This window comes from Pseudorasbora parva, chromosome 2 (genome assembly GCF_024679245.1).
Source record: "Pseudorasbora parva isolate DD20220531a chromosome 2, ASM2467924v1, whole genome shotgun sequence".
In the NCBI taxonomy this organism is placed as follows: Eukaryota; Metazoa; Chordata; class Actinopteri; order Cypriniformes; family Gobionidae; genus Pseudorasbora; species Pseudorasbora parva.
In genome coordinates, this window is record NC_090173.1 from 26,592,332 (window position 1) to 26,618,951 (window position 26,620).

Below are 26,620 nucleotides of genomic sequence, written 5' to 3' on the forward strand. Positions count from 1 at the left end.
CTCTCCACAATTAATTATCATGATTAAATAATTTAACATGGAATATGTTTTGCAGAAACAAATCCCATGTGAAATAAAGCTGTTGGTTACTCTGAGAAACTGACTGTTTGATTATAAAGCCAAGAGATTTATTTAAAGAGAAAGTTCATTGGCCTTTCATGAGCATTAAACATTAACTGCTCATTTTTAATGGGAAAGTGGATGCGTAAATGCATGCACTTAATTTGAGAATTTGAAATAATGATGAAACAGAAAACCAAAGCAAAGTAAACTCTCTTTATAAATATGCCTTGTATTAAAGGAATAGTTCACTAAATAAAATGTACTCATCCTTAAGCCAAAGCGATGCATTTGTGTAAGAAAACTATCCATATTTAATATGTTATAAAGTAAAAGATCTAGCTTTTGCCAGACCACCTTCTGTTTTCAACTTGCAAAAAAGCTTAGTGTATGATGTCGAAGCATTTTGCAATCACTTTGCAAAAATGACTCATCCATAAGACCTCCGTTCATCTTAGGAACACAGTTTAAGATATTTTATACATTTAGTCCCAGAGCATATGCAGTCTTTGCACACTTTAAAAACATCATCAAAATAGTCCACATGTGACATCAGTTGGTTAGTAAGAATCTCTTGAAGCATCGAAAATACATTTTGTTCCAAAAATCACAAAAACTACTTTATTCAGCATTGTCTTCTCTTCTGGGTTTGTTTTCAGTCCTCAAATAAAGATTCAAACAGTTATGAATCAGCTGAATGATTCATGATTTGGATCTCGTGTTAAACTGCCGAACTGCTGAAATCACGTGACATTGGCGATCTGAACCATTGATCGATTCACTGATTCATAACCGTTTGAATCGTTATTTGAGGATCACGGAAGAGAAGACAATGCTTGATAAATTCGTAGTTTCTGTTATTTTTGGACCGAAATGTATTTTCGATGCTTCAAGAGATTCTAATGAACTAACTGATGTCACATAAAATATCTTATGTTGAATGAAATTTATGTCATTAATGACTCACCCTAATGTCGTTATCTTACGGGTGTGGAAAATTAGGGTGAGTCATTAATGACATAAATTTCATTTTTGGGTGAACTAACCCTTTAAGTTGAATACGGAAGGCGGTCTATCGGAAGTTATATATTTTTTTCCCTTCTATTTTTAATATGGATATTTAAAAACAACAACAACATTGCTTCGTTGATATAGATGCACTTTTTGTGGGCTTCAATTTTTGAGCTGCCATTCACTGCCATTATAATGCTTGGATTAGCCAGGACATTTTTAATATAACTGATTGTATTCGTCTGAAAGAAGAATAGACCTATCATATAGGCTACACCTGAAGTCTTTAGGGTTAGTAAATCTATGGTAAATCATGGGCTAATTTAAAATTTTTAGGGCAAATATCCCTTTAATATACACTCTGGATTATGGAGACTAAATCTATGCCTCCTGACTGTAAGGATCCTCCACACTCAGCTCTGACTCAGGGAGAGAGAATATGCTGAATCTGTGTTTTCATCTTGCCAGGATGGACTTCTGCCAGTGTGGGTTGTTTATTATCTGAACCTGGAGAGCTGCGCAGGGAAACTGTGTTTGGGCCGTGCTCTGCTCGGTAGTTTTCCTGCAAAAAGAGACTGTGTTGCCTATTTTCTACACAATAGTATTTAGCAGCATTCATTCACTCACACATAGTGCAGCTGATATTTATATTACTAAACTCAAATGCTTTTATCTGATTATCTTTGCCTTGAAACGTCATTTTAAAATGTAGCTATATGAGCTTGTCTACAGTATGCCAGCCAGGACGTCTCTCAAACATGAATGAGCAATGCAAATCAACCTCTATGGCTGTGAATTTAGTTATATAGTTTAACCAGCAGGGGGCAATAATGACCTACTGAATGCGATTACACTGAACGCTCATTTAATTTGCGTGTGCTTGGGAGCTCATGCAACTGCACCATTTTTAATTAAAGCCCATAAAGAATGAGGCTGCCTATCGAAGAGGGATGAAAAGACTCTGAAAGAGTTTACTCTTTAACGCTCGTTTTCTTTAGCCTATTTGTAATATGTTTTTTTTAAGTAAAGTATAATAGCCTAGGCTACTACTATAAAACCGATTTTATTCAGGTATCTGTATCTAGTTTAACCCGTAAAACATTTGACCTTAGTCGTGCGATGTTCCGCCCTCTGCCTTTTGACCTCAGCTTGCGTCCACCTGAAAGCTTCGTACGTGTCTGTCTCCGAAGGACAGAGGACAGAAGAAAAATAGGGGTCACCTTAAGTGGATCTCACTGAGGTAGCCTACTGGCCGTTTCCCAGAGCACTCTCCTGAGCGGGCTAAAAGTGCTGAGCTTACAATTTCAACTTCTGTTAATAGGAAAGCAATGAAAAAATCAAGAATTTGTGCCATGTTTAATATTCTTTCTTAATACTTCTTTTTTTTTTTTACCTCTTCCTTCTTTCTTTTCTTTTTCTTCTCTTCTCTCTGCTTCCTTTTCTTTTAGGTTTATTGTTCAATAGATTTGAACTTTTTACATAGGCTACTTTTTGATTTGAAAGATGGTTTATATTTCTGTATGTATCGAATTATTTTGTCTGTTAATTTTGCAATAAAAAACATAAATGAAGTGTTATGTTTTTAACACTTAAAACATAACAGCTGAAGCCAGTTTGTTTAGTGGCAAGCCTTTGCCTAAGTGCTAGCCTATAGCCTACGTAAATAACACATTTACCTATTATATTAAGCTAAACAACCTTCTGCCATTATCGTCGTATTATAATTTTTTTAATCATGATTAGGATATGACATTTTAGACTAGGCTACACGTCCACAAAACGTCAAACAAGTTATTAAAACGCGCAACCGAGAGAGTGAAACTCACATCATAGTAGGATTGTATTTATATATCATTTGAAGGCTCACTTTCTGACGGTAAATTCATGGTCTCAGGCGTGTTTCATTAAGTTGATGTATAATTTTTATTCTGACCAAGTCACTAAAGAAGACCGATTTGTGCTCTGTGTAGGACAAAACTGTAGCTGATTTTAAAGCAGAGATGTATAACAAATGTAGGCTACATATTTACTAAATAGCCTAAACGTTTTAATAGATTTGTCGGATGTCCAAGACATAGAGCATAGTTTTCATCACCTTGCATTTACAGGTTTTCTTTCTATGACCGTGGGAGCCCAAATGACTTTTTGAACAACGGTCCTCCTCAACCACCGTATGCGCACCCCCCCCCCGGTATGGCCCTCAGGCTCAGCCCAAGACAGCTCGACTCTAGTCACGCGTAACCGCTCATGCCCAATCAGCAGTCATCGCGCTCCGCTAACCGTCTTTATATTTTATAGTCCCGCCCCAGTTCTGCAGAGCTCATTTACTACTTTTTGTAATGTAATACTACTTTTAATAATTTGCCAATCTCTATTCGCACGGGCCTTTACACCACTATAGCGAACTACTTTACTTTAACTTACCTAGCATTTCCTTACATAAACGACTCTTTCATCAGTGAAACAACACCGGAAGCGGGCGGTTAGAAGTGCTAGAGTAGTTGCTGGGAAGTCCGACTCATTTCCGCGAATCGATTCTTCCAAACAGTTCGTTTAAAAGAACCGATTCAGAGCACAGTGATTCTTTATGTCGTGACGTATTTGCACCATCACGTGGTGGTCCCTGATGCCCCAGCTTGGCATGTTACGTGCTAAAACGTTCTAGTTTTACAGGCTATATTGTTTACCCCAATTGAGTTTTATAAGGAGTGTCATGTGTCCAAGTTCAGTTTGTTGCAGGCTTTACAAAGTAATTTTAAACTATAATTTTCAGTTAGGCTATATAAACATAATTTTTCAAAAACGTTTAGATAAAAAAAACAACAACATTTATTTAAATGTGTATGCGTGTTGATTAAAAACGTCATTCAAATTATGAACATATTTCTATACATGTTTTACGTCAATTTATGATCATTGCAAATCGGACATGACCGATAGAGATCGGTTCAGTCCAGTGATGCTGATTTGAGAACCGCTCACCCAAATCATTAAATAATCTTGTTTTATAATGAAACATTACAAAACATTAAAGCACAGACATAGATAGTTCTGCGTCGCCAGGGTATTCATTAAAAATCGTTTAGAGATGTTTTGCGGAACGTTCAGCCGATTCATTAATGCGATTCGACTCAGACGAACGATTCGTTCGCGAATCGGACATCGGCAAAGAGAGCGAGCGAGAGCGAGAGAGAGAGAGGAGGGGTAGAGGCACATGAAAAACTGCGTAACCCACTGCTGGTTGAGATAGACAGGGCAGAAAGGTTGCCTTCCTGGGTCGTAGGCGCTATCTGGAGCTTTGCTGTACTTTTATGAGAAACGACAGCGGATTTAGAAGACCTGCCGAGGTACGTTCAATGCATCTGAGGGGGGTCAGTGCGTCTTAAATGTTGTTTGTCGATGTCATATGTTGTTGTTTTAACCGCACAGTTTATAAACACATGTCCACGGTTCGTCCTGTTGAGGCTTCACTAGTCTGCACTTTTCACGCTGAATTAAAGCTGTTTACGTTGCTCTTATTGATTCCGAAATACATGACGTCTGATAAAATCTAATTTAAAAGGTTCCTGTTTAGTTCAGACAGTGGGTGTTTGGCATCGGTGTTTCGCAAGTCCCAAGCTCGTGTACCCTGTTTTTTTTATCGGATCAACAGGCTAAGAGTCCAGCCCCCCCCTCCAGCACGCCTGTCAAGTCTGGACAGTCCAGCTCACATTTCGAGCTCCATTCCAGTTCAGCGAATGCAGCTCCATAATTCTGCGCGTTCGACCGGTTCGCGTTTGAAGTTAATTCTGACATTAAGTGCTCACGCGCACGCTCCGGGCGAAAGTTTTCATCAGGCTGTTAATTGACCGTTGTGAGGGCAGAACTTGCGCCAGTGCGGATCTGTCTGTATAAGCAACACTTCTTTGCCAAGTGTGTGATGTTGATTACCTACGTTACAAAGAGTTAACGGTTAAAACATTTCTGTTGCCATGCATGATATTGTGGTTGTGACCGGAGAGTTTAATAAAGCAAACAGGGGTATGTTATTAAAGCAATACCTCTTGCCGAATTGCGAACTGTCCTTTCGTTTTAAGGTGTCACATTCATTTGGCAATGAGACAGGCAAGTCGATTACAAGAAAGTCGAGCGTATGTAGGCTACTCTCTTTTAGATGAGCCTTAACCGTTATGTGAAAGGCATTGGTTATTTTTAATTATAGCGTAGTTTGTGAACGTGCGAGCCTGGGTTTATTAGTTCCTGACACACGGCAGTTGCCCTTGTGAGAAAGTTAAACCCATGCTTTCTGTTTTCCCCTTTGATATTATCTTCCACAGCAGATTCTTTTATCTCCCATCATGCAATTTGTTTAGTTTCCGTTCAGCAGTCAAAGTGTGTGTGAGTGCGTTTGTGCATTCACCCCGTCTGTATGTAGCCTACATATGTGGCATGTAGCTATTTGGAAAGAATGTTCGTAAACACACCACACTGCCTTTAAATATGCTTTTAAAGTGTAAAAAACGCATTTGCTATTATAAATTATTTAGTCATGCACATCATTAAAATTATTGTGCCCATGTAATGTTTTATCAAATTAACTTAAAAAAATGGATTGACAATTATCTTATATCCAATTGCGATGACGATGCAGAAGTCGCAGAAGTATAAATCAGCCTTTAAAGCTACACTGTGTGATATTTTCCCCCATCTAGCGGTGAAAAGGTATATGACCAACCAGTGAATAACAGTTTCTGTTCCTCTCAATAGCTGTGTCTCATTTCAGAAGGCTGAGTCCTACGGAGGTCGCATTCGAAGGGTACATACGTCATAAGGCCGTCTCATTTCTAAAAAGTGAGAAGGACACTCCAAATGCGACCTCCGAATGCGTCCTTCTTTCACGGGATTTCGGAGTGTGCATGAGGTGTAGCCTTCACGGCTAGAGATAACCCACAATTCTTTGCGTCTCCGTTAACAACCGTCATATTTTTTTTAATATTATATGAAAAAACGGCACCACCGCCAGATATACATGCGAGCGTAGGTGTGGTGTTTAAATTAAGTAGTTCAAGCTTTTTTTGTTGTTTTTTTTTAAGCTCTATTACCTCAAACAGATAGTTGTGGTAAACAGGATTACAACTGTTTAGTGCTTTTTAAACGTTTAGAACAGTACATTGCTGTCAAGACAAGAAACATTTCATAGTCACTTTCAAGTTATAAATAATTTTCATTCATATAACTGGCGTGAGAGCGCAACGAGGTTGAACTTGTTGGCATAGCAACGTGATACTTCCTGCCTGTGTGTCCTACGAAGGGCGTCTCGTTTAATTCTGATTGAGGACACTCCGTATACTGCGTCCTACACAGGACGTGTCCTCCGGAGGACGCAGCCTTCGAAATTTAACGAAATGAGACACAGCTAATTTTGATTTCTCCTACAATTTCGAACTCCTACGGTGGCCGATTTAGTCATGACTTCCAGTTCGACCTTTTAGGTGAGTGTTGCTTCAAGTGATGAGGTTACTTTTGAAAACTATTATAATTTGCAGTTATTTAATTTGCCAAATGATCTATGATCAAATTAATCTATGTAAAATAAATAATAGTTTTACGTTTTCGTTATTTTTAACCAGTTCATTGCTAACATCAGCTATCAGGTTCCCAGACGAATGCAAGCTCTTAGTAAAGTAACTTTTATCAGTGCTATAGTTATTCTGTATATTGTACAACACCACTAGCGTAAGGCAAACAAATTATAATGCAATTAAAATATTAATCTCATGTTATCCGTCATAGAACACTGATTTATGTTATAAGGTAAACAATACTTTTTCATCATTGACGCGAGGAAAACTATCCTAGACGTCGTTCTAGTGTTATGCACAGCACACCATGATATAATTAGCCAAGCAACAATAAAACTTCCAATATACACAAATAGGCTGAATTAATATTACCTGTCGAGAAGAAAGCAGGCAACGTCGGCGTTCTTTTTAAAATCGTTGCTCCTCATGAGCTCTTTCCATCTTGGAAAGGCCACTCCAATATTTACTTTTGTCTTGTTGATTTGCCCGTTGCGTTGCCGTCTTAATTCTCTTTTCCGCTTCCTTGGCGACTCTGATACATATTCTGCAATGTTACTAGGTCCCCGACCCGGGTCGAATTCGGTAATCAATTCCGGGACGTGGTTGCTTTCACACAGAAGGTGACCCGGCAATGTTCCGGGAATATTGCGGGTCCGACGTGCAGTGTGAAAGGGGATTAAGAGTGATCCTCCATCATCATATAGCAGCCTCAAGCAATCCTCCTCTTCACATTCGACACAGTGCCATCGAGTGTAAAAACGCGAAAAGCGAAGCTTGAATTTATGGGTATGTCCCTCTTTGGCAAATGTACTTTCAAGATGGAGGAGCAACATGGCGACCGCCATCCAAACCCTCACCCTCTATGTATTTTCAATGGTATATTATAAAATTACGAGAATACATTATTACTTGAAAGAAGTAAATATACATTAATGAGCACATATATTTTTGAAAGAACTAAGTGATTTTAGCTAAGAATAAACTAAAAAAGTTACACAGTGTAGCTTTAAGAGTTAGTTCACCCAAAAATGAATGTCGTTCCACATCCATAAGACCTCCGTTCATCTTCGGAACCATAGGAGCCGATTTATGTTTTCCTCAGTGAGTGCTCATGGGTCCACTCGCCCTTTAAAAAAAGTAATCAAACATTTTTTGCATTTCAGAACCTTAGGTCGGAGATACACTGCAATCATGGTGTGAGCGTGGCGTTTCTGTTGCGTGTCAGCCGCGGGGCGGCTGCGTGGCGTGTTCTCTGTCTTTGCACATCAGAAGCGTGTCTGACACGGCGCTGCTGCTGGTATTGATGTACAGGGAATCCCTAAACTTCATGTTAAATATAAATATATTGCTTATTGATACAGCAAAGACAATGTCGGCAGTAGCCTATGGACCATACATATTTATGGTATTGATGGCAAAATAGGCTACAGAATATTTAGTTCTGTATTGACACGTTTAATATTTCAAAAATGATAATTATGTTGTTTTTTATTAGGTTTATTACAATTAGGCCTATATCTGCATTTATGTTAACCTACAGACTTTCAAACATGAAAATGTCAATGTAATTTATTTATTAATATGTATTCGTGTCAAAATGACATATAAACATCTTTTTCTATTCTATTTTGCCTGGAAACGCTTTCAACACACTCGTGTGTCGCGTGAAAAATAGGCATCTCTTCTATTTGAAGCATGCACGTGTTTTCCGCTCGGCTCGGACCGCGCGCGAGCCGCAAGCTCTAACCGGTTAAAGGGTTACTTCACCGCTTTTTCATATTAAACTATGTTATTCCCTTAACTAAAACGAGTTGATACATACCTCTCTCGTCTCAGTGGGTGCACTTAATCTCTCTGACGCGCGGGTTGATGATCTGATAGCATTTAGCTTAGCCCACTAAGCCCAGTTCATTCACTATGGAACCAAACAGAGATCAAGTTAGAAGTACCAAACACCTCCATCTTTTCCCCTATTTAAATACAGTTACACGAATAGTTGAACGATCAAGTATGGTGACAAAATAAAACGTGGCGCGTGTCTAATCGGATTAAAAAGGAGAACTATAATGTATGGCGGAATAGCACTTCTGAGAGTACTTCGGCTCGGCGCAGTAAAAAGTCCCGGCCGAAACATCTTTCCTCACACCTCCCCCTCACTCTCTCATTTCTGTCAATAGGGAGATGTGAGGGAAGATGTTTCGGCCGGGACTTTTTACTGCGCCACGTTTTATTTTGTCACCATACTTGATCATTCAACTACTCGTGTAACTGTATTTAAATAGGGAAAATGTGGAGGTGTTTGTTACTTCTAACTTGATCTCTGTTTGGTACCATAGTGAATGAACCGGGCTTAGGGAGCTAAGCTAAATGCTATCAGATCGTCACCGCGCGTCAGAGAGATTAAGTGCACACACTCAGACGAGAGAGGTATGTATCAACTCATTTAAGTTAAGGGAATAACATAGTTTAATATGAAAAGGCAGTGAAGTAACCCTTTAACATAGGAGCCGAAATAAAAACGGACATGCCACTCAGCCGAGACGCTCACGGCACATTTGGAGCGGCCGACATGAACACACACACCTATTTAATTGATAATAAAGTCCTAAAGTAGCATATCTTTCAAATCAGGACAGCGCCACTTCTCACAAATACAGACAGGTTTGTAAAACATCATCAAAGTTGTCCATATGTGACATCAGTTGGTTAATTAGAATCTCTTGAAGCATCGAAAATACATTTTGGTCCAAAAATAACAAAAACTACAAATTTATTAAGCATTGTCTTCTCTTCCGTGTTTGTTTTCAGTCCTCAAATAAAGATTCAAACGATTATGAATCAGCGTATTGATTCATGATTCGGATTGCGTGTCAATGGACCTGTCCCAAATGGCACCCTCACGGTCTTCCTCTGAGTCCGCACCTTCACAGTGTAATGCCGCTTTGACTGCCGGGTAGAAGTCCTCTGCGTAGCTCGCAAACTCGTGGGCTCAGCTGAAGTGCGCATCGAGGTTGCATAGCAGCCACAAAGTCCCCTACGGCTCAAGAGTACCCTTCTTTAAGCTTAAATGAGGAATGGGACACACTACAGTCTTGTGGACTTAACGGACACGCGCACGCAATGGCCATTGTAAGTCTACAAGACCGAAAGTGCACAGGAAGTGTGCCATTTGGGACATGGCCAAACTGCTGAAATCACGTGACATTGGCGATCCGAATCATGAATCGATTCACTGATTCATAAACGTTTGAATCTTTATTTGATTATCTTGTGTGCTTTTATTCGCAAAAGGCTGTGATTTAATTTAATTTCTTTCTTTGTGTGAAAGGTATTGGGAAAAAAGTTCTAATCTTTATCTGCCCATCTTCCGAAGGTAGAAGTTAGAATGCATGCCTGAATAGAAGAGAGACCATGTGTATTCCACCCCGACATTTTTTTTCTGCCTATATTGACTGCTACATGATACAACAAAATGGACCTATAGAGATGTTTTAGCACACTTTTGACACTTTTAAATGTTAACTGTCAAAACTTGCACCCTTTACTGCAGTTGGTTGGCTGTAAAATATCCACCTTCAAACATAAAAGTTTCTTTAATAGGCAGAGTGTATATTTGATTTAATTTATTTTACTGTTCCAATCACATTTTGGTGGCTAGGTGTTCGAAACTACCGCTACTACCGAACTACCGAAACTACCACTACTCGCGTCCCATTGGTTTGCTAATTAATCCTTAACAATGGATCCGATCCAGTGTTTCCCACAGGATTTTTTTGAGACACTGAGGAGTGCACCTCAGTTCCTATAGGGAGGTCCAGTGGCAAGAATATTTTTGTAGGCTACAGTTTATAGTAAAATGTCAGCTCAAAATGTAATGCTTAGCCTTAAAGTAAACCCACATTTACTGTCCAAATGGAACACTAAATAGTCTTTGCATCGACTAGCACCTGAACTTTAAAAGTGGACTCAAACCTCTTTTTATTTGCTATAGAAAATAATATTATTAATGTGGTTGTTTTTGTCCTCATAAGACAGTAATATATATATATATTATATATATTATATAGTTTCAGAAACTAAGTTGGACATTTGATGGAGTATTTCTGTGTCAAAAATACTCCTTCCGGTTTCTCACAAGTTTCGAAGAGATTTTTTCGAGTATGGCTCGGCTTGACGTCGATAGAGCAGAAGGTCCTTGTACGGGCCGTACGTGCTCTTCTCCCGGAAGGGTACGCGCGCGCGTGTCTAGAACGAGAGAGCAAATGCACGCCCATAAACACTGCTCTCAGGTGCAGATTCACTCGTCCGTGAACACTTCTGTCGCACCGCACTCCACTTTATTCCTATGAGTGACGTCAAGCGACTTCAACGCTTCAGCACAGCATTCCAGGAAGGCAGCACTACATTTGAACCGATTTGAACGCAGAAATGACGGGAAGCTTCACAACATCGCTTCAGTCGCATCGCAAAAGTGGATCTCCACGGTCACTGCTTTTAGGACTTCGCGGAATCAACAGTTACCAAAGAAGTGTGTTTTTAACGGAGCGGTTTTTGACGGAACAGTTCACGGTCGTGCTTTGGAAGCGGGCGGTGAGTAAAACTGCTTTGTGTGCGCATTCGTCATTCTTTAGCTCGGCCCACACGATACGACTCCAGGTGCTCTGTTTTTTTTCCGGAAAGACTCGGTACAGCCTATATTTCTTTTATAAATATAATGGCCCTCATTTATCATAAGTGCGTACACCAAATTTCCAGCATACACCTTGCGTACACCCAAAACCACGGTGACTTTGAGATTTATCAATATGGACGTTGGTGTACGGCACGCTCAAATCCTACGCCAGCTCAGGAGGTGGTGAACGCACGTTTGAGTTAGTGTGAAAATGCGCAGAAAAACAATTCCTAACACCACAAAACGCACTGACAAGATATGCTATATTATGAGCCACTGTTAAATACCAGAACAACAACATTCAGTGTTTATTTTTGTGCAACATGAACGTCAATGTTTAATTTGTGTGACTTTACCAAAGCGTTTGATTTGTAGGCATGTATTCCTCCAGTCGCGAGCCTGTGCGCTTCATCTGACGTTTCAGGCCCGCCTAGCCCGGCAGCTGCGCACGGACTGGGACTAAAATAATTCAGACTGACAAAATAATAAAAATGACCTTCTTTTAAATAATAATAAAATCAATAAAAACGACATTCTTCTTCTAAATAACAAGCGTCATTAAGAATAAAAATCATAATAATAATAATAAGAATCTTACAATTGTCATGTAGGCTAATTATTAATGTGAATGAATGTTAGGCTACTCTACATCACATCATCATCACTATTGTACCCCAATACCTCAATCATGTGCCGTGATACGAAATTAAATGCTAATTGTTTCAAAACGTGCTGTAAAATAATGCATTGCGATGGTAATTTATCATCCAAACAGCTATTTAAACTGCTGGAGTGCGCTTCTCAACCCCCACACTACTAACAATACTTTAACAATATTTTTTTTTTGTAGGTGCCTTTAATCCCACTCTTTAAACTCCCAAATAAAACAATTTCAGGTTTTTTTTCCCACTCCCCTGGTGATCGTCTCGATGGGCGCGTCTCAATCATCTCACTAGTCCACTAGTCAGGGCACTGATCAGGGAGTCAGCCCATTGACTTATGTCCTAATCAGTGCCCTGACTAGTGGACTAGTAAGATGATTGAGCGCGCCTGATCTCCACGTCGGAGAAGTTTCGCTTCTTTGCCGTCTTCTGTTTGTCCATGGTGTAAAATAAGGGCGTGGAGGAAGCGGAGACTTGAATATATAGGGGCGTGTTATTCTAATGACGATCGTTTTCAGCCGCAGCATTTATCAAGGGCAAGTATTGCGTACACCTGGATTGCAGAGGTGCGCACAGCTTCATAAATCAGGCGATGAGAGGAGTGTAAGCATAATCTTACGCCAACATATACAACAGTTTCTACGCAAGATTGATAAATGAGGGCCAATAAAACTTAAAACTTTCGGAGATATGAAGGATGCAATACTACTCTATAGGTACTCAAGACTGACATGAGATTGACTGAAACTGAGTGTTTCACCCCCCCCCCCACCCCCTTTAAGTAAAGAAAAAAAGACTTGTAAGAGATAAACACATAATATTTTGGCAAAAATCTGCACATTCTGTGAAAACAGGTTTACAGGCGTGTCATTACAAATGTAGTGAAATGCTGTAAACATCTGTCCACAAACAATGTTGTGAATTACTGCATAACTGGTGCTCGCTGTGTTCCCAAATGCACACTAAACTCACAGCTCATGCATAAATGCGGTTTACTGGTTACTGTGAATCGAGCCGCTCTGAAAACACTGGATAACAAGCTGATCGCATGAGCAAAGTGTGTGCTTCTATATATAATTTAAAATAGGATTGGACAATAGTTGTTTGGGGGCATTCATTTACACCCCTTAGTAACAGTACCAGGATTGCCAGGGAGCCCTCATAGTCCAAGGCTGAGGAAGCCAAATATTCAAGCATAATTAAATAATTGTTTTCATTTTTGATGGGTTTTCTGTACCAAACTAAATCGTAAGTAGTCAATTGTTGCCCACTGGCCAGGTCCAAAATTCATCCCTGCCCCTCCCACTTGCTATGACATCTCTTCTCTTCTCTTATGATGTGTTTACCAGCGTGACCGCGTGACAACCTGTCACTTACATGAGATCACAGCAATAGCAGATGACAGTTGATTTTGATTAACATTTTTTAGTTTGAGAAGCATTGTCACTCGGATATACATCGCAATAGGGAGGAAAATACTTTAGCTACTTCTTTTTCTTGCAGGCCTTCAGACACTCAAACACTAGGGCTGCACGTTTTCAAGTTTTTCATTAACCGTTAACCGAGGCCCTTAGCGGTTAATACTCGGTTAACCATAGTGTGCGTCAGGGTTATTATTTTTAGTTTATTAATTTGACGACCACCATCTCCGTAGTGAACGCGCCTATAGAGAGAAATGCACATCATGGATTACATAATCAGAGAGTAGCCTATTTCTTTTCGTTTTAAATTGTTAAAAGACATTTCAAGTTTCTTAAGATCTATTTCATGTCTGCGAGGCATACGCTGAGTTTCGTTAAATTAGGATGAGATGCGCTCCAGTTCACGAGCAATGCAAGTGGCCGCGAGGTGAGGGCGCCTGCATGATTAGAGCATGTAACGTTAGTGAAATATGCAGCCGAGAATGATTCACACAGACTCAGCGTTTGACTCGCGCGGCGGCTGCTGAGCCTCTCCCGGCAGAGAGTTCAAGCATCTGTGGACTCGTCCCTTCAGCTCTGGCCATCTTGCTTTCAGTCCGCGATTAGCTTTTTTGTTTTCTTCATTACAGTTAAAGTAACGTCTGCTTTTCTCTAGTCATTCACAAGTTTCTCACTTAAAACTTTCTTTCTTCTGCTCCGTTATGTACAGCGCGCGCGGCTCGCGCTCTGCTTCTGCCCTAATGCGACTTATAGTCCAGTGCGATGTTTGTTATTTTCCTCTTCATGACGCATATTTTGACTGATGCGACTCATACTCCGGAGCAACTTATAGCCTGAAAAATGCGGTAAGCACTGCATTGCAATACTTGCATTTTGCCCCGTCACTCTCATTTTTAAAGTGCTCACACGCTTTCTTTGCCCGCTTAGAAAGCTGGTCATGACTTCTTCTTGTGGATATTACAAATGTCTGGCAGCGCTCTTGCGGTCTCTAGGGGTGCAAACATATATTACAACTAAATTCAAAGCACGTCATTGACGCCACTTAACCGAGTAAAATGTTTCACTCGGTTACGCAATTTTTAACGGTTAATCGGTCAATCGGTTAACCATGGACACCCCTATCAAACACGTTAACTTGCCTCGGTTGAAATATTAGCTCTGATTGCAGTTCTTTTAATTCAGTGTGGACAGTAGCAGTGCCTCCTCACAACCACTAATGGATTCTAATGTATCGTATTGTTCTGTGACCCGCAGAAAATCAAAGGCAGATTATAAACTGCATGCCAAGCGATCATCATGGAAAATTTACATGCATGTGCAGAGCAGAGGAGAGCACTGTAGATCAAACATGATTGTATTTTTTTGTTTAGTTGTGAATGGACATTACTATGACAGGGTAGCCTAAAAATCTAGACGCACCCTAGCGGCAGCAAATCTAATATGCCGCGAGTGTTGTCTAGTAACTCTCCATTCTGAGCTGTAAAAACCTGACTCTGGTCGGGCCAATCACATCGTGTATAGAGTCGGTGGGCGGGGCTTAACATAATGACGGCAGAGTTGCGTTTGCGTGCTTTTAGTTAACACAGAATCTGGCGAACGGCGGTCTTTCGAATCAGCTTTGACTGCGACTCTGGAAGACTGAGTTAAGCTTTTTCTGAGAAAAGAAGAAAGAACGGCACTGAATTCATTCTTAAAAAGGGAAGATGTGTTCTGAGTTTTGCTGACCGGATACGCCGTTTTAACTAGCTAGGCTTCACCTTCGTTGCTCTGGTTGGTGTAGCGCTATCCTATCGCGTGCAGAGGGAGTTTGAAAGACAAGCGTTTTTCCCGCCGCTCGGATTGGGCCCTGTCTATGGTGAGTTCCCAGACCAAACATCTTGATGTGGGTCTGGCTTGTCAGGCTAATGACAGGGCTCAACGATAAGGATTTTTCCTACTGGCTCGGTCTGGTTAGTGCTTAAAATTTGTACCTGCCCTGCCAAAATTTTCACTGGCACCACCACAAAAAGTAATAAATAAATAAAATAAAATAGGCCTACTTATTGCTTTAGTTGTTTTTGATCCATTTGACCTTAATAAATAAGGCTATGGCACCAAAAACTACTATCCTAAATATTGTTAAAGACAGTCAGTAATAAAATAAGAACAAATAATCAAATTAGACACAATAGTGCAAATACAACAGAACAAACAAATGAATAAACAGTTCTTTTCAGATTTTTCATGTAGGTCTAAACTAGGTTTTCAGGTAGAGAAATAGTATGTAAAATCAAATGTAAAATATTACTGCATAGTATATATGTATATATATAATATGAGAGAGAGAGGTATTCAGGTAAGAGTAGTGAGAGTCTTTTGTTTTGCTTAACATAAAAACAGACAGCAGCAGGAATATTAGGCCGCTGTCACTTGAAGGGCTGCACAGATCCAATATTCTGTTACACATATATACCTCTTACATATTTACATACGTTCACTTAAAAGTGAACTATGTAGTATTTTTGCAGTCAAATATCCAAAAAGCCCTAGGCCAATATGATATATTTTGTTCAGTTGAATTCTTACAATATCCCAAATGTTTCTAACTATTTGTAAATTGTGAGAAAATTGCTATTTTAACCAAGGAGCCGGGACGTCTATGACGGTCAATTCCGTCATATCTGTTACCTTCGGTTTCCAGTTTTATTCTGCAGAAGCGCTTTACTCTTAGCAGTGTGGACAAGTGTCACAGCAGAAGTGTCCCGTCCCGTCATAATAAAATTCAACACAAAAATGCTCAACAATCGCTCCAGAGGCCTTGCTCAGCTCCACAACACTCGGCCCTGCTCTGCTTCATATTACAGTAACATTAATAATCACATCCATGAACATGAGTCCTGTCCCGATTCTTTTCCACCAACTGTGAGGTAAAGACCACTTGTCCTAAGACGCTAAAACTTGGTGTCATCAAACTACGCCTATGTTTAAATAGGTAGGTTTCCGTCTAGGGGACGGAAAAATTACATAGTGCAGCTTTAAAGTTAGGCTAGCATCAAACTGAGAGAAGCGGGCACTTTCGTGGGTATTGTGCTTGAATATTTAAGTTTGTAAGGCTTAAGAACATCAACTTCTTATACTACAGGGCTGTTAAAATGCTTGAATCTGATTGGTTGGCGAATCTTCTAAGGTGTGCAATTATTTTCAGGGAAACGCATGGCTAAAGTAGTTCCAGGCAGGTCTTGACCGCATCACAATTCCATATCACTTCGCCAAAATTATTTCAGATATTTCAATTCATTACTACAACAGCAAAAGAACCCAAACCCAACACGCAAATAAATGTAGTAAACAATAGGATATAAACAACAAATTATTTCCATGTTTTTTTGCCACAGTTATGTTTTATTATGAACGGAAAGCACATACTCTATCGCTCTGGTTGACAAGGACAGCTGAGCCCTGTATAGTCAAATTCTGCTTCCATAAAAATGTGATCTTAAATTTATGAGTGTGGCCTTTTTTTCAGTAGCTTGCCAACAGTTTAATTATTGTGCAGTCAGATTATTGGTAAACTGTACCTATAGTTTAGCAAATATTTGATGACAGCTCATCAAATAGATATAATTTTAAAATTATTATTATTATTATTTTTTGCACTCTAGGAATCATTAAGACCTTCAAATGAAATTTGTATTGCCAAACTGACAATCACACACTTTAGCATTGACTTCTGTTTTTATGCAATTTGAAAAATGAAGATCTTTGCTGTCAAATGATTTAATGCAAATATGTTTAGTAATTACGAATGACATTCACCAGATATATCCATTAGATATGAATCATTATATGAAGTCCGGGAAGGACTAAAAGGGAATATATTTGAAGCATGATTTCCCATTCCTGAGTGTATATTAATAAATGACAAGAAAAAGCCTGACTGCTCAGTCACATTTTGTGGCGATAAAGCACTCCCTTCTGGAAATGGATAATGCATTACAGATCGTGTCATGTTTGGGAAAGAATGTCACTAGTTTTAAAGTGCATCTGACTGTGATGTCTTAAACTCATTTGCTCTTTAGATGTTAGTTACATAAATCTATAGTGGTTTTGTTTCACATTGTGTCCCATGTTCTGTAGTAGCTCAACTGGAGGAGGTTTATGAAGTTTGTGTTTGGATTTCAAGCAGGAGAAATACGGTTCTTGATGAGCACTTAAGAGCCGCTTAAGTTGTGAGTTTATGCACTTGACCAGTGCAGTCATTCATTGATCTTATGTCGTATTACTAGCTGTACTTAAAGAGATGTTTTCAGTTTAGCATTGGGGGTGATTACTTAAGACCACACAAGCTTTGAAACAGCTGGCCTGTCATGACAACAAAGAGTAAACAAACAAATTGGTGGGCAAACAAACAAATTGGTGGGTGTTTGCAACAACAAAAAATCTGTATGTGGTTACGGCTGAACCATTTGGTATTTAAGGTACACTAAGGTTACAAATGTGTTATTTAAATGTTTGCCTTCATTTTTTTTTCTAACTGCTAATTGTCACACTTGCATACTGTATAATTATCTGTCGTGCTAGAAAATGAACTTTGGCATTCAATGTTTGTTTGCTCTTTGTGTAGAAAAAATGGGACAACTCTATGTTTGGCCAAGCTCTCTTAGTTTGCGTCTCTTCCCACCACTGGAAGTGAACGTGAAATGCATGTTTGGCATAATTGTTTGGCCACACCTGCCTATGAGAAATCAGGAATGTAGAGGATTTGGTGTGGGATCAGAAGTGAACCTCTGGGAACCCCAGGTCTGTTGAAATATTATATTTCATAAATAATTGAACTGGAGGTGAATTTGAACATTTAACCCTGTTGGCACACAGTGCGTTTGTTTAGCTGGACTATACAACCTAGTTTAACCTGTATTGCTAAAGTTTGCGCGGTTGATGCTCTCTTGTCGGAGTTGACGCACAACATTGGAGAGAGTTGACTGGGACGTGACTGCTGTAGGGAATACATTAAATACGCGGCGTGCTCAAGGAAAAGATAGAAAGGCGGAGGGAGGTGAAAGAAGATCTGTAAACTGAAGTAGAGGGCAGGGTTGTGCTTTTTATTTGGTTAGACAATGGTATTTGGGCCTTTTCTGGGAAAGATCTTGTTTAACGAGTACCTGGAAATGCAAAGGCGAATCAAAGTTCTGTGCAGCAAGATCAACACCTTAGTCTATTGTTTAATGGTTAGCCTCTTTTTAACCAACATCGGTGGTCATGAACTTATGTTGCGATACATAAAGAACGTTTATTCAAGCTTAACCTTTATTCAACCATAAAGGCAGCCATATGCTTTATTACAGATTTAAAGTCTTTCATGAACAAGCCTGTCCTGTCTGCTTTAAATTTGCCTACAGATGACATCGCTGCCAAATGAGTGGCAGGAGGCTGCATTCAGCTTTTGGGATGAAAGTTGATGCTGTGTGTGTGTGTGTGTGTGTGTGTGTGTGTGTGTGTGTGTGTGTGTGTGTGTGTGTGTGTGTGTGTGTGTGTGTGTGTGTGTGTGTGTGTGTGTGTGTGTGTGTGTGTGTGTGTGTGTGTGTGTGTGTGTGTGTGTGTGTGTGTGTGTGTGTGTGTGTGTGTGTGTGTGTGTGTGTGTGTGTGTGTGTGTGTGTGTTGCCTATTGATTGCCTGTTCTGGGATAAACAAATAACAGAATCAAATGATGTTTGAAAGACTCTTATGAGCTGGCTCATTTCAGTGAATCAAACCGCTTAAATCGATGCTGTTAATGATTTTCTGCTCATCTTGTTAAAAATACACATTATGTGTTTTGTCAGTGGTATTATAAGCATTAATGAGTGAAAAACACTACCATTCAAAAATGTGGAATCATTTTTTAAATCTATTATAAGAAGTCTCATTTATATGAACACTAATAGTGTGAGATATCATTGCATTTAAACTGTTTGAATATTTTAAGCTGAATTTCCAGCATCATTACTCCAGTCTTCAGTGGATCCTTCATTCTAATGTGATGATCTGATGCTCAAGAAACATTTCATATTATTTTTAGTGTTCTTATTTTTATTATAACAGTAAAATTGTCAAACCCAGATTTTTTTCCAGGATTCTTTGATGAATAGAACGTTTTAATAAATGAATGCACATTTGCTAAATACCAGTTTAATTTAAAAATAAATAAATGGAAAAAATTGCACTAACCCCAGACTTTTGAACATTAATGCATGTTACCACATTTTTGCTTGCCTAGAATTTTTTCTTATAAATGCTAAAATAATTGTTAATGGAACCCATCAAGGAATTAGAACCTGAATCATATGTGTGGTTTTAATTTGATATTTAATTTAAACTATTTTAAAATAGTCCTTTCAAAGGGCTTCCACTTCCACCATTTTATATTTAACATGGCTGAGGACTCTCTTTTAGACATGACCATCGGTAAGGGCAAGGCACCAATGTCTGACGGTGACATCTGCCTCACAATTCCAGTCCATCCCAAAGATGTTATGGATTCTTTACATCAGACTCACTAAATCATTTCTTTATAGACCTCGCTTTGCACACATTGACTTTGTCATGCAGAACAGAAAAGGGTCGTCCACAAGCTCTTGCCACAATGTTGGAAGTAAGTCATTGATTCAGAGGAACTTGCCAAACTCTTTAGGGCCCGAGCACCGATGGTGTGAGGAGGACCCTATTGGAATTGCTCTGCTTATTATTTATTGTATTATGTATTGTTCAACCCGATCACATGGTAATGCATGGAATGTATACGCCAAAGTGGTTCGTATGTATCATACGCCATAAAGTGCGTATCATATGCACGAGGAAAACCGCGCACCATATTCACTCCAAAATGAGTTTTGCAGTATACATTTCACGAGATTGCACACTCATACTTTATACGCATTTTTGTGAGATCAGGCTCTATTTTTTGTGCCCATATCTTTTTTTGGCCATGTGGTGTATATGTTTGCAGAGCACTTGTTGTGTTGTTTCAAACACTTAATGAATCAAAAGTCAGAGTTTGAAGAAATGAAAGTAAGGGAATTTTAGTGAGTAATGGGGCAGTTTCCTCAATTCATGTTCATTCAGAAACTAATGCTGTCATGGTTTTGTGCAGTTTTAGAGCAGCTTTACAAGATACTTTGTGTTGTATATGAAATTATTTCAAAGTGAGTCTACTGTAAGCTCTTGAAATCTCTGAGAACAGCTACAGAGAACAGAGAATAGTTACCACTGAGCAACATCAGACCATTGCAAGAGTGTTCTACTTTTTAGTTTCCTCTAAATCTATATTTAACTAGCTCCTTCATGCGCTTTCGCTTTCTGTTTGTGCTCTCTCTGTGCTTCTTTGCTAATTTTTTCCTCCTCCTCTACTTTACAAATCATCTGTTTGTTTAGGGGTTCTCACGATCTGCTAACTGACCTTGACTGCCATCCACCCATCCTGCGCTCATCTCGCTCAGTGTCAGGCTTGGCTTGACAGAAAGATAACAGAGCAACAGATGAGAAAGATAGTTACCGCTGTGGTTAATGTACGCCTGTTAGCAGTCACTCCCAATGAACTGCTGTAAAAGAGAAAAGTATTAGTTCTAATGCTCATGCCTCTGGAGTCGCCTCAACCCTCCGGCATCTCTCATCAATTGAGCGACATGATGTGGCTACCTAAAATTTTCAGAAACTGCAACCAAATTAGGCTGATGTGCGCAGAACTGAAGATGACGAGAAGTTGTGTGTTACCACTTTGTAAATATAATAAAAGCATCTTTATAAAGAACCGCTGCATATTAACACTTAAAAATAAAGTTTCCAAAAGGGGGTTTTCACAGCGATGCAGCGAACAGTTCTTAATAAAACCTTCTTTTTTTCTTTGTAGGAAAAACATTTTAAAAATCAAAAGAACGTTTTTCCACTATAAAGAACCTTTTTGTGGAATGGAAATGTTCAATGGATGCCAATCAAGAACCTTTATTTTTAATTGGGTATTTTGTTATTATGTAAATTATTTAAATGATTGTGTTGTCAAGAGAGCAAGACAATCACCTGTTAAACATGAGAGAATGACTAAACTCGACTTATAATATCCAAAAGGATGAAAGCAACAGATTTTGTCTGTTATGCTAAAAAAAGCTAAATGAAAAGCACATTTTTAAAGGTGCAATGCAAGTCTTGATGTTCAGTCACTATGGTTACAGGCGTTGCTCAAGGCTCTTGTGAGTTTAAGAAATTGACTTTGGTTACCTACAGAAGTTATTCGAGCCATTCCTGTTGTCAATCCATTGAGTTTGATGAATGATGATGTGATTTCATTCTTTGCACTCACTGCATGAATGTCCTCTGCATTTTGTTCCTTTTTTGTGTTGCTTTTCAAAAATGCACACAGGCGATTCATATAAAGACATAATTAAATTAAATTAAATTAAATTAAATTATCACCTTCCTTTTTTCCTGTGTATAAGCACCTGAATTTAGTTGTTTTGTCTTAAAGCAAAGTTTTAATTAATTTTAGACCACGACAATGTTATATGTTTTATTTTATTTTTTAATAAGCAACTGTAAAGAAAGTACTTTAACTAAAGTACTTTACTTGTATAAACATGTGCTGGAATGTTTAGGATGTAGATACACTATTGTTCAAAATCTTTTGAACGGAATAGTGCTTGTAAGAGAATATGTTTATAAATACATTTATTCTATATTGATTAATATTATACTCTAATTTTGCGCACTCGTTATGTGCACTAAAATGCATACTTTAATATACTCATTAAATCAGTTTACCATTTTACACATTGTTAAATATTCCCTTGCAAATGCTTTTTTGACATTCATTCACCCTCAGCGAGCAAGTGCAGAGGACGAGTGACATTGCTAAGGCAGATTTGAAGTTCAGATGACTAAGAGCAGGAGACCTTTTGGGAGCTTCCCATAGGAACTCACCGATTGATTGACTGAATGAAGAGCAGCCTGAATCAGTGAAGGGAATCTAAGTTTTGACTGACAGTACTGTAAGGATGTGGTGTGAACTGAGTGTATTTCGAGTTCTATGTGAAGTAACTGGATTTAAATGCAGCCTGGGTATTTGGATGAATATGAACTCGCATGTAGAGATATAGATGATGTGCATTTTTATGGCTAATTGGCTATCGTAGAATTACGGTTGAAAATGAATATTGTTTGTTCTAATCTGTGCATGTATCTATATGTTGTGTTTTATTGTAATATCATGGTTGTGAAATCAGCATTTTTAGGAATATTTGTGAGACTGTGATGGCCGGAGAGTGGCGACTGATGTCTAAGTTTAGGGCAGAGTCCCGATTAGCTTATCTGACTATTACGTTCTTAGTGCAGTCAGTTATAACTAAACCGCAGATTACCTAATGCTTTGAATTTAATGTCTGTCTGTCTATCTGCCTGCCTGCCTGCCTGCATGTGGCCAATGTTTTAGATCTGTTCCATTTGACTGGAATGAGTAAATCTCTACTGACTGCTCACTGTCCACCGTGCTGTCTCTCTTTCTGTATTCTTCCTGAGAATAAATCACAGAGAGAGGCTGGCCATAAAGCTAGTGTGAGAGCAGAGAGGACTGTGTTTCAGTCCTGCTTAAGCCTATTACAAGCTTACCAAACCAAGCAGCGCCCCTTAAGCACATAGAAAGAGAGAACGTAAGACAGCGAGAGACAGATGTTTAGTTATTCATCTGGGAGTATTGAAAAGGCAAAACCCCTACATTAAGCTAACAGATCAGAGCTCAGCATAATTATAATATATAAACAATTTATAATACAATCTATTTTATGTTTGTGTAATGGACAGACTGAAAGTTGTTATACACAATAATCTTCCACTTCAGTGGGATTTGAAAATGTAGAATCATTCAGACAAAGTTCAATAGTAGCGACCTTGGTACTGAATGTTTAAATGTTTGGTACTGAAGTTCAATAGAAGTGACCTTGGTACTGAACGACAAAATTCTCCTGGGTACCTCAAAGAAATTCAGGTTAAAACCATATCATGTTTTTGTTGGAGAAATGCATATCATTGAAGAAAAAGAGGTAAGGACAGTGAGCTGATGATCACTACTAACCATGTATATTTTTGCACAAAACCTCATTAACTTTTCGGACATTTACCTTAATTTGCAATTCAATATATTGTAAATAAACAAATGATTTTAAACAATGTACATTTTCATTAAATGTACACTACAAAAAAGTTTTTCTTACTTACATTAAAAAACATTTACTAGACGAGTAAAAATTATTGTCTTCTTTTGTGAAAAAAAATAAGTGGACCTCACTTAAGCATAATAATAAATAATCTGCCAGTGCGGTAAGTAAAATAATCTTGTTTTTAAGATTATTTTGCTTACCCCATTGGCAGATTATTTTGCTTATTTTAAGCAAAAACTCTTAATTTTCACAAAACAAGATAATAATTTTTACTCATCTAATAAATGTTTCTTAATGTAAGAATTTGTAGATGTTTAGACTAGAAACAAGACAAAAGTAAGAAGCATTTTTTGGCAGTTTAAATAACAAAAAAAACTTGAATTAAAAATTAAAATCTACAACTAGGCTAACTAATTTGAATCCATCAACATAGCAGCAATTTTCTCTGTTAACAAATTCAGGTGTCACAATTATTGGTGAATCAGACTTGTGTTTTTAGTTTTTTTGGAAATTAAGGTCACGTTTGCCGTTTGAACCGAGGGATTGTGGAAGGCGATTAACTTACCGCAAGATGATATTACAACAGCACTGAGGATAATAATGAAATCGGTACATGATCTAGAAGCTTTTGTGATTAGCGCTAGCTGCCCAGACGTGTTGCTTGTCTTCTAATCTGCAGATTGATTGTAATACCAATATGACAAGATATTTTCCTCTTATAATGATCTTTTAAGTCTTCTGTCTCCTGTTAGATGTTAAAGTACAAAACGAAATGGTCTAGGCCTCAGTGGATATTAAAGTTGAATGGTTAGTACAGAGACTAATATGATGCATTGTAAAACCTGTACAATATTACCAGCCACAGTCTTGACAGAACTACTGTCCATGGCTTAAATGAACACCCCATTTACATTATTTTCTGACGAAAGCGTGCTTGGGTAACGAAAAATAATTATACGTTTTATTGTGGAGATATTAAATGTATTGAACTGTTTTGAAATGCATATGCAGACAAAATAGCATGACTTTTTAAAGCTTACATATGCTCAATTTGTAGTCATACCTAGCATATAGCTTTGTGCTAGGGACTTGGCTTCACTAATTATCAAAACAAATAGGTATATTATTTATCAAATTCACAATATGCACCATAAATCAGTAACCCTGGGCTGTGGAATGTTAAATCTCCAAACTTCCACTCAAACAATTTTAATAGAAATTTAAAAAAATGATGCTATAAAAAGTCAAATTGTGCCATTTGCTGCTCAGTTTGGATTTGCTGCTATTATTGTATAACTACAGCTATTGTACAACCAGAAGCACATAATGTTTTGAAAAGCATCACTTTTCCTTTTGATTATATGTATGCACATGGTGCGCTTAAGGGCTCTTTTAGTCCTCTTACTCCAAGCTCATAAAATGCGTTTGTTTAATCCTCCTCTCCATATTTTTCCTCTCCCTTTCTCTATCTTTGTCTCTTTCGTTATCTCTCTCTTTTGGCTTGTTGTAAACAGGTCAACACTAGAGTTCTGTCCTGTGTGGCGGCAGCCAATCAATTCTTATCTGGTGCTGGTGACTGTGCAGCTCAACCAATCAGCTCTCTCTACACTGACATCCTCCTGCAGAGATTGTGATTGGCTGGGAGATGGAACAAACTCTGGTTTGAGAGGTGGTCTCGGTGCTCTTTCTTATTTAGATTAAAAGTGTGATTTAAAAATTAATGTTAAGGCATGAGTAACGTGTGCCTGCAGCATCAAACATCAATGATTTATAAAGTATCTCATGTCTCACGGCAAAAGCAGAATTGAAGCTGTTTTCCAGCGATGACACTAAGATATGGACACAAAAAACATAAAGAACATGAGAATTTTGTGGTGGAATGACAGCAGGTTCAATTGTATGTCTGAGAGGGTGAGAGTTTGCATGTATGTACTGTAAGACTTCACTGGATCTTCTAGATAAATCTTTTAAATGAGTTACAACCACTGTGTAACTTTGTACATAATGCATAGAGTATCACCCACCAATTAATAATGTAATGCTCTCTAAGTCTGGAGAGGGGATCTGAGGAGATCTCATTTTTCTTGCTTGTCTGTGTGCAGACATAATGGTATCCAAAGGTTCAAGACCACGGGTGAATATGTTATTTCATTTAAAACAACAACAAAAAAACAAATATGTTGCATTACATTTGTATTATAAACAGTAATTTAAAGGGAAAAGTTGAATGTTTGTGTCTCAACAATGTGGCAAATATTTAGCTTTAGGGCAGAATCATATCTTGAATTCCTTGCAAATATGTTTTTTATTGTTCGAAGCATAAGCTTCACAAAATATGCAATTAATTTAAAAACAATTTGCAAATACTACCGTTCAAATGTTTGGAGTGTGCAAGATTTTTTTTTTTTTTTTGATAGTAGTCTCATGCTCAACAAGGCTGCATTTATTTGTTACATTTATTAAATACAGTAAAAACTACAAACCTAAAAGTTGTGGGATGCCTGCCTTTATGCACATGAACTTTAATGACAATCCATTCTTAATCTGTTGGGTTTAATATGGAGTTGGCCCATTGCTGCTGTAACGGCTTCAACTCTTCTGGGAAGGCTTTCCACAAGGTTAAGGAGTGTGTGTATGGTTTTTTTCACCATTCTTTTAGAAGCACATTTGTGAGGTCCCTCCTTTGAATGAAACGTGAAACGGAGGTCCAAACTCTGGTCATTAAAGGGTTACTTCAGTGATTCGCATATGGCTTTGTATCAGTAGAAACCCTGGAGTATATTCAAATGATTGTGCTTTATCTTATTTAGTCACTGAAACGCAGCGCAGGTTAATGCTGCACATTGGTGATTGTTGAGTAGATTCCCCACTCATATGTAAAGCACTTTGAGTACCCAGAAAATCGCTTCGTAAATGTAACACATTATTATTATTATTATTATTATTATTATTATTATTATTATTATTATTATTATTATTATTATTATTATTATTATTATTATTATAAGGTCAGGCGCTGATTTTGGACAAGAAGGCCTGGCTCAGAGTCTCTGCTATCAGGTTGAGGTCAGGA

At 38.3% G+C, this 26,620-nt stretch overlaps 1 protein-coding gene across 1 annotated transcript in view; it reads left to right on the forward strand.

The window, feature by feature from the left end:
• The first annotated feature begins 4,259 nt into the window (after positions 1-4,259).
• stat5a (signal transducer and activator of transcription 5a) overlaps positions 4,260-26,620 on the forward strand; it is a 122,376-nt gene continuing 100,015 nt past the window's right edge. Inside the window, exon 1 of the mRNA XM_067414058.1 lies at positions 4,260-4,418. The gene's annotated coding sequence lies outside the window, so the exon portion shown is untranslated. The remainder of the gene's footprint in view (positions 4,419-26,620) is intronic.